General features: G+C 42.8%; 1 protein-coding gene across 1 annotated transcript in view; it reads left to right on the forward strand.

The window, feature by feature from the left end:
• Positions 1-219: 219 nt before the first annotated feature.
• CFAP92 (cilia and flagella associated protein 92 (putative)) overlaps positions 220-12,270 on the forward strand; it is a 184,067-nt gene continuing 172,016 nt past the window's right edge. The window contains exon 1 of the mRNA XM_073574273.1: positions 220-232. The gene's annotated coding sequence lies outside the window, so the exon portion shown is untranslated. The remainder of the gene's footprint in view (positions 233-12,270) is intronic.

Below are 12,270 nucleotides of genomic sequence, written 5' to 3' on the forward strand. Positions count from 1 at the left end.
CTTGTGTATCCCTCCGTCGGTCCTAGTTCACTTTTGGCTAGGACTTCGAAGCCCTCACTGAGCACTTTGATAAGGTATAATGTTAATCTTCTCCAAAGGAACGATGGTTTTTTAGCAATCTTTGTATATGAGGAAATAAAATGATACAATCGCCGGGGACTATTTTTCTCCGCGGATGGACATTCTGTGTCTAGTTACTTTCTAGAGATTTGTACACACAGTTGCGGTGGAGGTAAGGAGAGGAGCTGCACCTGCTGACACTCAGCCATAAAAGACTGTCCCCTATACAAAAACTGGACAGGTATTCTAGGAAATGTCAGACTTGGATTTTATAACTCAGAATGCATTGATGTAGGCTCTGCAAACAGTGAGGAACTACAACCCCCAGCATGCATTGTGATCCAAATGTGCCAGAGGGTGAAAAAAAGACTAATTATCAAAAATTGCACATTAGTAGGACGCGTCCTGTAATATTATAAAAGTCCTCCTAAATTTTCTTTATTTTTTTCTGGGACACGTTGCAAGTTTTATGATAATTGTGTTCTTTCCTTTCGTGCTGCATTCAATTGTTCGTTTCTGCTCTTTTTTTTCTTTCCATTCTTCTATCTAGATTCATGATTTTTTTTTTTTGCCATCCATTTTTAAGTGACCATATCCGTAGGAGGGTTTGTTTTTTTGTTTGGTTTGCAAACTGCAGAATGATGTTATCATAAAATGTATGAAAAAAAAACCAACTTTTTAACATTTTGTCAGAACTTTCAAATTAAAAAAAATAAAATAAAATTGGTTTAGGTGGCCTGGCAATTTTGCTAGATCCTTAACTTTTTTTTTTTTAACATTGAAAAAGGTTTTATTTTTTTTCTTTATAATGAAACTGAGAAAAGAGGATGGAGTGAAACTTTTTTTTTTTTTTAGTTTTAATATTTTGAGAACTTTTTACTTTGTTTTTTTAGTTTCTTTAGAAAGGCCTCCTGAAGCCTGAAAAAAAAAAATTAAAAAATATTTAATACCCAAAATATGAAAGTTTGACTATAAGGCTGTGTGCACACATTGCAGATTTGGTGCGTTTTTTTCCTGCACGGATTTGTGGGAAAACCTGATGCCAGCAAAGTGAATGAGGACCCTGAATTGTCATGCACACGTTGAGTATTTTTTTAATATGATCTGCAGCATGCCAATTCTCTGTGCATTTTTGCCCTGTGTTTTTCACTGTTGACTTCACTCAAATCAATAAGAAACAACATGTTTTTGCATCTGCGGTTTTTCCTGCCATTAGATGCAGAAATTTGACTCAACGTGTGCACATACCATTAGTGATCAGAACCTGCGACCGTCTGATTGTATACATGCTATGGTACAGATAACGATCTGTGAAGCTCAGACGGTGGAGGGGCTTCACTAGAGCAGGGTTTCCCAACTCCAGTCCTCAAGGCACACCAACAGATCATGTTTTCAGGATTTCCTTTGTATTGCACAGGTGAAGCAATTATCACCTGAGCAATACTAAGGAAATCCTGAAAACATGATCTGTTGGTGTGCCTTGAGGACTGGAGTTGGGAAACCCTGCACTAGAGGACCAATCTGGTGGTGTCAGGATTAGTGGTGAGCGAGTATACTTGTTGCTCAGGTGTCCTCCGAGCATTTTGGCGTGCTCGGAGATTTAGTGTTTGTCGACGCAGCTGCATGATTTATGACTGCTAGACAGCCTGAATACATGTGGGGATTGCCTGTTTGTTAGGAAATTCCCACATGTAATCAGGCTGTCTAGCAGCCACAAATCATGCAGCCGCGACAATAGAAGCTAAATCGTCGAGCATGCCAAAATACTCGGAGGACACCCGAGCATGCTCAGGAAAACTCACTCATCACTAGTCAAGATCCTTTAGTAATGACAACCTATAATCACCGTGCCATGGTGTCGCAGCATAAACCGAGGGGCCTTCACCAGACTTGCGCCACTAAAATACTTCAGTCAGAAATTTACAGCGACATTTAGGAATAACAGCGCAGCGATCAGAATTGGCTCCAGTTGCTGCCGTTAGAGGCAGATGGCAGCCGTGCAACACAGCCTGCATCCACCTGCTCCCTACACCCCATACCATAACATAATAGGTTTAAATCTGCAGATTGTCAATTTAGGCTGGGGGATATGACAGCAGGTTCCATTCTTTGCAAAACAAAAGGCGAGATCTGCAGTAAATCTGCAGAATATCCGTAATAAAATCAGCATTTGCTGCTTTGGACATTCCAAAGTGAATCAATCCTGTGATTGTCTGAGCTGCATTTCTATCATTTCCTATGGCCGGAGTCACACTAGCGATAAAATCGGACGAATGCAATGCGATAAAAAATCGCATTGCATTCGTCCCATTGTTATTCAATGGTGCTGCTCCCATCATGCGTTTTTTTATCGCATCCGTTCCTCGGACCGAGACAGTCGCAGCATGCTGCGATTGTCACCGATTTTTGGATCGGATTCGACAATGCAAGTCTATGGATGCGATTAAAAAAGGCATTGAACATGCACCACACGTGTGACTTGCGATAAAATCGCAAGACTTCTCCTGGTCAACAGTATTTATTTTCCCAAGAGTAACAGGCCCCCAAAAGTTATTGTGCAATTTGTCCTGAGTACGCTGATACCCCATATATGGGGGTAAACCACTATTTGGGCACATGGCGGAGCTCGGAAGGGAAGCAGCACCATTTAACTTTTTTGGCTGGAATTGAGATAGGACGCCATGTCGCATTTGGAAAGCCCCTGATGTACCAAAACAGTAGAAACCCCCCAATTCTAACTCCAACCCTAACCCTAGCTCTGACCCTAGCCCTAACCCTAATGGGGAAAATGGAAATAAATAAAATTTTTTTTATTATTTTTCCCTTACTAAGGGGGTGATAACGGGAGGGTTGATTTACTATTTATGGCGGTTTTTATTTTTGGCAGCTGTCATACACTAAAAGACGCTTTATATTGTAAAAATAGTTTATGCATCACCACATTTTGAGAGCTATAATTTCTCCATATTTTGACCCACCGAGTCATGTCAGGTGTTATTTTTTGCGTGACGAGTTGACGTTTTTATTGGTATCATTTTTGGGACGTGACATTTTTTGATCGCTTTTTATTCCGATTTTTGGGACACAGAACGAACAAAAACCAGCGTTTCATGAATTTCTTTTGGGGGGTGCGTTTACACTGTTCCGCGTGCGGTAAATTTGATAAAGTGGTTTTATTCTTCGGGTCAGTACGGTTACAGCGATACCTCATTTATGTCATTTTTTTATGTTTTGGCGCTTTTATGCAATGAAAACAATTTCTATATAAAAAATTATTTTTGCATCGCTTTATTCTGCGAGCTATAACGTTTTTATTTTTTCGCTGATGACGCTGTGTTGTGGCTCGTTTTTTGCGGGACAAGATGACGTTTTCAGCGGTACCATGGATATTTATATGCGTCTTTTTGATCGTGCGTTATTGCGCTTTTTGTTCGGCGGTATGATAATAAATCATTATTTTTTGCTTTGTTTTTTATTTTTAAGGGGTTCGCTAAAGGGGTTAACTAATGGGACAGTTTTATAGGGTGGGTCATTACGGATGCGGCGATACCAAGTATGTGTACTTTTATTGTTTTTTTATTTTCAAAAAATGAATTTATTAGGGAATATTTTTTTTTATTATTATTTTTACACTTTTTTTTTACTTTATTATAATGTTGTCCTGTGACAGATCGCTGATCTGTCACATCACAGATCGCTGTGACAGATCAGCGATCTGTCACAGGCACTGATGCAGGCTTCATTATTTTTTGCTTCGTTTTTTATTTTTATTTTTTAAGGGGTTCGCTAAAAGGGTTAACTAATGGGACAGTTTTGTAGGGCGGGTCATTACGGACGCGGCAATACCTATTATGTGTACTTTTATTGTTTTTTTTTTTATTATTTCCAAAAAATGGATTTATTGAGGGAATATTTTTTTTTTTTTTCTAATTTATTTGTCGATTTTTTTTAATTTATTTTTACATTTTTTTTTAATTTTTTTTTTACTTTATTACATAGTCCCAGGTGGGACATCACTGTCCTGTGACAGATCGCTGATCTGTCACATCACAGATCACTGTGACAGATCAGCAATCTGTCACAGGCATTGAAGAAGACTTCCTCTTGCCTGCGCTTTGCAGGCACTGAGGAAGCCAGCTTCCTCAGGTCCCCGAAGGCCCCCGTCGCCATCTTGGATTTGGGGGCCTGGAGGATAGGAGCCCCCCGCAGCAGCGCTGCACATTGCGCTGCCGTGGGGGGCTCAGGGAAGCACGGAGGGAGCCCCCTCCCTGCCGATGCTTCCCTTTAACTTGGTACACCAAGGGGTTAACGTGTCGGGGGCGGTCCGTGACCGCCCCTGACACATTGTGTCGGATGTCAGCTGTGATAATCAGCTGACACCCGGCCGCGATCAGCTGCGCTTCCCCCGTGAACACCGCTGATCGCATTAGACGTACTATTCCGTCCTTGAGACTTACAGTTGTGGCCAAAAGTATTGACACCCCTGCAATTCTGTCAGATAATACTCAGTTTCTTCCTGAAAATGATTGCAAACACAAATTCTTTGGTATTATTATCTTCATTTAATTTGTCTTAAATGAAAAAACACAAAAGAGAATGAAGCAAAAAGCAAAACATTGATCATTTCACACAAAACTCCAAAAATGGGCCAGACAAAAGTATTGGCACCCTCAGCCTAATCCTTGGTTGCACAACCTTTAGCCAAAATAACTGCGACCAACCGCTTCCGGTAACCGTCGATGAGTGTCTTACAATGCTCTGCTGGAATTTTAGACCATTCTTCTTTGGCAAACTGCTCCAGGTCCCTGATATTAGAAGGGTGCCTTCTCCAAACTGCCATTTTTAGATCTCTCCACAGGTGTTCTATGGGATTCAGGTCTGGACTCATTGCTGGCCACCTTAGAAGTCTCCAGTGCTTTCTCTCAAACCATTTTCTAGTGCTTTTTGAAGTGTGTTTTGGTTCATTGTCCTGCTGGAAGACCCATGACCTCTGAGGGAGACCCAGCTTTCTCACACTAGGCCCTACATTATGCTGCAAAATTTGTTGGTAGTCATAGAATCGTAGAGTTGGAAGAGACCTCCTGGGCCATCTGGTCCAACCCCCTGCTCAAAGCAGGATTCGCTAAATCATCCCAGTCGGATGTCTGTCCAGCCTCTGTTTGAAGACTTCCATTGAAGGAGAACTCACCACTTCTCGTGGCAGCATGTTCCACTCATTGATCACTCTACCTGTCAAAAAGTTTTTTCTAATATCTAATCTGTGTCTCCTCCCATTCAGTTTCATCCCATTGCTTCTAGTCTTTCCTTGTGCAAATGAGAATACAGTTGATCCTTCTACAATGTGACAGCCCTTTAGATATTTGTAGACAGCTATTAAGTCTCCTCTCAGTCTTCTCTTTTGCAAACTAAACATTCCCAAATCCTGCAACCTTTCCTCATAAGACAGGGTTTGCAGTCCGGTCACCATTCTGTTTGCTCTATTCTGAACTTGCTCCAGTTTGTTGATGTCTTTTTTAAAATGTGGTGCCCAAAACTGGACACAATATTCCAGATGAGGTCTGACCAAAGAGGAGTAGAGGGAAATAATGACTTCACGTGATCTAGACTGTATGCTTCTGTTAATACATCCTAGAATTGCATTTGCCTTTTTTGCTGCTGCATCACACTGTTGACTCATATTCAGTCTGTGATCTATTAGTATACCCAAGTCTTTTTCACATGTGCTGTTGCTTAGGCCTATGCCTCCCATTCTCTATATGCTTTTTTCATTTTTATTGCCCAGATGTAGTACTTTGCATTTTTCCCTGTTAAAAACCATTCTGTTAGTTGCTGCCCACTTCTCCAGTTTATTTAAATCTTTTTGAATCCTCTCTCTTCTCTAGTATTAGCTATCCCTCCAAGCTTTGTGTCATCAGCAAATTTAATCAGTTTACCCTCAATTCCTTCATCTAAATCGTTGATAAAGATGTTGAACAATACAGGGCCCAGGACAGAGCCCTGTGGTACCCCACTTGAGACATTCTTCCAACTGGATGTGCAGCCATTTACGACCACTCTTTGGGTCCGATCACTAAGCCAGTTACGAATCCACCTAACAGTTGCCTTGTCCATTCCATACTTAGTCATTTTTTCAATAAGGATTGTATGAGATACTTTGTCAAATGCTTTGCTGATGTCAAGATATACTATATCTACAGCATTTCCTTGATCCACCCAATCAGTGATTCCGTCATAGAAGGAAATTAAGTTAGTCTGACATGACTTATTAGTTACAAACCCATGCTGACTGTTTAATCACTTCATTCTTATCCAGGTACTGACATACATGTTGTTTAATAATTTGTTCAAAGATCTTTCCTGGTATAGAAGTCAGACTCACCGGCCTATAGTTGCCTGGGTCCACCTTCTTCCCCTTTTTGAAGATAGGAACAACATTTGCTCTTCTCCAGTCTTCTGGGACTTCTGTTCTCCAAGAATTTTCAAAGATTATGGAGAGGGGTTCAAAAATTTCTTCTGCTATCTCCTTCAGTACTCTGGGGTGTAAATTCACCTGGACCTGGAGACGTGAATTCATTTAGGTTAGCTAAGTGTTTCCTTACTATCTTTTTGTTTATAGATATCCTGGATTCTTCTATTTCCTTAATAGGACAGTCAAGAACAGTTGATGTTACATTTCCTTTCTGAGAGAAAACAGATGCAAAATATGAATTTAAAAGTTCGGCCTTCTCAACATCCTGTCTTACCATTTCATCATTTTCATCCTGTAAAAATACAATAGCATCTTTGACTTTTCTTTTACTTTTGACATATCCCCAAAATCCTTTATTATTGCTTTTGACATCTCTTGCAAGCCTCAATTCATTGTCAGCTCTCTGATTTGTGCCCTGCAGGTTCTGCAGACAGCATTATATTCTTCTTTAGATATGCCTCCCTCTTTCCATTTTATAAACATTTTTTTTCTTCCTTTTTAGCATGTGCTTAAGTTCTGTGTTCATCCATCCTGGCTTCCTTAAATGCTTCCTATTCTTCCCTCTTTTCGGAATTGTTAACAATTGTGCTTTGAGAATTTCATTTTTCAAGATTTCCCATCCTTCCTGGACATTTTTGTCTTTAAGGATATCCAGCCATTTTATCCCTCCAATTCTCTTTCTGAATCCCTTAAAATCTGCCTTTCTGAAATCTAACCTTGACGTCTGAGTCTTCACAGGTCTTCCTCCTCTAGTTATCCAAAATTCTAAAATAGCATGGTCGCTACCTCCTAGGGTCCCAGCCACTTTTACCTCCTCAACCATTTCCTCCCTGTTTATAAGGATTAGATCCAAGGTAGCAGTTCCCCTTGTTTTCTCCCCTACCTTTTGGAAGATAAAGTTGTCAGCAAGAGAGGATAAGAATTTCCTTGACCTGTTAGTTTTGCCTGAGAGAGATTCCCAACAAATGTCTGGATAGTTGAAATCTCCCATGACAACTATGTCATATTTTTTGGAGAACTTGACCATTTGATGCATGAAGAGTTCATCCATATCTTCAGCTTGCACAGGCGGACTGTAGTAAATGCCTACAATGGTGTCCTTTCCATTGTTCTGTCCTTGTATTCTTACCCAAACAGTTTCCACAGAACTCCCAGTCTCTGAAGCTTCAATCTCTGTTCAGATATACGCGTTTCTAACATACAATGCGACACCTCCTCCTCGTTTATCAAGTCTGTTTCTTGCAAATAAGTTGTATCCTTCTAGTCTTGTATTCCAATCATGTGTATTGTCCCACCAAGTTTCAGTGATTCCAATGACATCATATTTCTTTTCCTGTGTTAGTAGTTCCAATTCTCCTTGTTTGTTGCCCATGCTTTGTGCATTAGTATAGAAACATAATAAGTCTTCAGACTTCATAATGCCATGCACACGGTCAAGCAGTCCAGTGCCAGAGGCTGCAAAGCAACCCCAAAACATCAGGGAACCTCCGCCATGTTTGACTGTAGGGACCGTGTTCTTTTCTTTGAATGCCTCTTTTTTCTCCTGTAAACTCTATGTTGATGCCTTTGCCCAAAAAGCTCTACTTTTGTCTCATCTGACCAGAGAACATTCTTCCAAAACATTTTAGGCTTTTTCAGGTAAGTTTTGGCAAACTCCAGCCTGGCTTTTTTATGTCTCAGGGTAAGAAGTGGGGTCTTCCTGGGTCTCCTACCATACAGTCCCTTTTCATTCAGACGCCAACGGATAGTACGGGTCGACACTGTTGTACCCTCGGACTGCAGGGCAGCTTGAACTTGTTTGGATGTTAGTCGAGGTTCTTTATCCAACATCCGCACAATCTTGCATTTAAATCTCTTGTCAATTTTTCTTTTCCGTCCACATCTAGGGAGGTTAGCCACAGTGCCATGGGCTTTAAACTTCCTGATGACGCTGCGCACGGTAGACACAGGAACATTCAGGTCTTTGGAGATGGACTTGTAGCCTTGAGATTGCTCATGCTTCCTCACAATTTGGAGTCCTCAGACAGTTCTTTGGTCTTGTTTCTTTTCTCCATGCTGAATGTTGTACACACAAGGACACAGGACAGAGGTTGAGTCAACTTTAATCCATGTCAACTGGCTGCAAGTGTGATTTAGTTATTGCCAACACCTGTTAGGTGCCACAGGTAAGTTACAGGTGCTGTTAATTACACAAATTAGAGAAGCATCACATGATTTTTCGAACAGTGCCAATACTTTTGTCCACCTTCTTTTTTATGTTTGGTGTGGAATCATATCCAATTTGGCTTTAGGACAATTCTTTTTGTGTTTTTTTTAATTTAAGACAAATTAAATGAAGATAATAAGACCAAAGAATTTGTGTTTGCAATCATTTTCAGGGAGAAACTGAGTGTTATCTGACAGAATTGCAGGGGTGTCAATACTTTTGGCCACAACTGTAGGTCCCAGGTCACATGGACGGAATAGTACGTCCAATGTAGGAAAGGGGTTAAACAACAATCCAAATACATTTGCAAAGGGGTTTTTGTTGGAAAAAACATACCACAGCTGTAAGTAAGCTCCTTCTAGTCATAACTGCTACACCCCAGACTTACATGTGACTGACTTACATGGGGCTGTGCAGGCTAAACATTAGGCTGAGTGCAGGCGGAGTTTTGAGCCCTGCGGATTTTTCCGTAAAGAATGGAAGAAAACCGCAGGTCAAATGACCTGCATTTTTCCTGCGGATTTCTTCCATTTTTCACGCGGTTTTCATGCGGTTTTTGTGCGGTTTTCCATTGCGGTTTTCCCCCTGCGGATTTGGAGACAGGGGAGATAGAAAACCGCACAAAAGAAGTAACATGCTGCGGATTTTGTACCGCAGGAAAACCGCGCGGAAAAATCCGCAGCGTCTGCACAGCGTTTTTTTTTTTCCATTCATTTTAAAGGTACTGTACATCACAATGCGGATATGCAACGTTTCTGCGCGGTAAAATCCGCTGCGGAAACGCTGCATATCTGCATCGTGTGCACACAGCCTTAGGTTCAGAGTTCCAACCATTCATTCATTTTAGTAGGATGCAATTCCTAATACATTGGCAGCCATTTGTAACGTAATCATCGATAGACTATAAAGTGCATTGCAGAGTTATTTATTTTTCCATGTGGCGGTTACACAGCTGTACAATATAGTTTTGCTCACTATTTCCCTCCCTTTTATGCTCAGTGGCGTCACCCATTGGGCACCCTGAGTATTGTGCTTGTGTTGTCACTTAATCTGGCTGCCAGAAGCTCCCTCTAGTGGCCAGTCTCAGTGTTGCTCCTTTAGCAGTGAGATCATTTTGGCCTCACATTATGTCGGGGTGACTGCATTTTTATGAGTCTGAGACAACCACTAACAAATTTGGCTAGCTCTCCTTAGAGGGAAAAAAGGGATAAGGAACTCTCAGCAGTCAACCATTTGATTATGATAGGCTATTTGGCCTCCTCTGCTTGAAAGGGTTGGTCACTTTCAGAACTTTTTTCCTGATATGTAGTTTGTTGCAAAAAACAAAAAAACAAACCATTCTTTACTCACCCTCTCAGGATCCAGCGCTGAGTTTCCACTACTACCTCAGGCTCTGTTACTTGGCCGGTGCAAAACATCACATCAGCAGTGCTGCAGCCAATCACTGACTGACTGACTCTAGTGATGTTGATGTACTGTCACTGCTAAAGCCAAGTAATTGAGCCTGGACTGTGTGCACGCCCAGGCTGCTAGCAGGGGTAGTAATCTGGCCATCTGCAGAGCAGTGCTCGCAGCCCAGTAGTCAACACTGCAGCCTTGAAAGTTGGGGTCCTGAGTTTAAATCCCACCAAGAACAACATCTGCAAAGAGTTTGTATGTTCTCCCTGTGTTTGAGTGCGTTTCCTCCCACACTCCAAAGACATACTGACGGGATTTACATTGTGAGCCTCAATGGGGACAGTGATGTCTGAAAAGAGCTGTAAAATAGGATGGCCCTATAGAACTAAAATAAATCAGTCTTGCTTCCTTTGTTTTGGGCAGGATTAACGCTGCTGATACATTCCCCTTTAAGGCCACATCTTATGTAGCATAAATGCTTTATTTTTTCAGTTGTAGTTTTTGTGCAGTTAAGAGTCCAAGCAAAGGGGATGTGATTTCATAAAATCTCCTTCTCACTCAGCATTTAAAGAGGTATTTCCATCCCCAAGATCCTATCCGAATATGTAGTAGATGTAATAATAATAATATTAATACTTCCAATTAGTAATGTAGTATAGTTCTGATTCGCTATGCCACTTTCCTCATGTGCAGGCATTGCAGGACCTTAGGTATCCATTGTTACGACCACTGATATAGTGATAGTTAGCTCATTGCTAGTGGTCCTAACTAGAGATGAGTGAATGTAATCAGAATCGCATATTGTTTTTTGCAATATTCGTCGAATACAGCCGAATATCATTAGAGTCTATGGGAGTAGAAATAACCGAATATGTTCTGGACCGATCATAAGACATACATTCGGCATGAATATTCTTCGAATATGGCTCGGATATGTCAAAATCAGATTCGGGGACAAAATTTTAACAAATTCGCTCATCTCTAGTCCTAACCATGGAGATACCTAAGGTGCTGCAATGTCCTGCACATGAGGAAAGAGAGTGAATCGGAAAAACTATACTACTTTTCTAATTGGAGGTATTTGCTGATGTTATTATACCTACTACATATTGGGATGTGATCTTGGAGATGGGAATTCCTCTTTAAAGACTGTTGAACTAGACGTTTATGAGGAGACTGAAAAAGTACATTCAAGAAAAAGAATTGCAATTTTTAAGTGAGGAGTCCCACATTTACCGTATTTTTCGGACCATAAGATGCACTTTTTTCCCCAAAAATTTTTGGGGAAAGTGGGGGGTGCGTCTTTTGGTCGCAATATACTAACCTCCGAGGCTGGTGTGGGTGCCGCGGGGCTCTGTAGTGTGGTTGTAGCGGCTCTCTGTGCTCCGGTGCAGTTGTAGCGGCTCTCTGTGCTCCGGTGCAGTTGTAGCGGCTCTCTGTGCTCTGGTGCAGGGGCGGCGGCTCCGCCGGCATTTCCTCCAAGCCCGGAGGCCCCCGCACATCCCTTGCTGGCCGCCGCCAGGTTGCGGTGGCCTCCGGGAACATGGACGCCGGGAAGATGGCCGCCAGTCCGGGGACAGCGCATGCGCAGGTTCAGATCTCGTCCCAAGATCTCGGGGGACGAGATTCAAATCTCGGCAACGAGATCTCGTCCCACGAGATCTGAACCTGCGCATGCGCCGTCCACGGTCCGGCGGCCATCTTCCCGGCGTCCATGTTCCCGGAGGCCACCGCACCATGGCGGCGGCCAGCAAGGGATGTGCGGGGGCCTCCGGGCTTGGGGGAAATGCTGGCGGAGCCGCCGCCCCTGCACCGGAGCACAGAGAGCCGCCACCCTCACCCCACAGAGCCCACCTGCCCCAGCCCAGCTGCTCCAGCCCCAGCCCAGCTGCCCCAGCCCAGCTGCCCCAGCCCAGCTGCCCCAGCCCAGCTGCCCCAGCCCAGCTGCCACAGCCCAGCTGCCCCAGCACAGCCCAGCCCAGCTGCCCCAGCACAGCCCAGCTGCCCCAGTACAGCCCAGCTGCTCCAGTACAACCAACCTGCCCCAGCACAGAGCAGACACGGCACGAGCCTGGACCACTGAATGACCCCTGTGACCACTCCTCCACCTGTGCCGGATCCCTTCCCAGGTAAGCCG

The sequence above is a fragment of the Dendrobates tinctorius genome, unplaced genomic scaffold, assembly GCF_039654945.1.
Source record: "Dendrobates tinctorius isolate UK_male_01 unplaced genomic scaffold, ASM3965494v1 ptg000038l, whole genome shotgun sequence".
NCBI classification, from domain to species: Eukaryota; Metazoa; Chordata; class Amphibia; order Anura; family Dendrobatidae; genus Dendrobates; species Dendrobates tinctorius.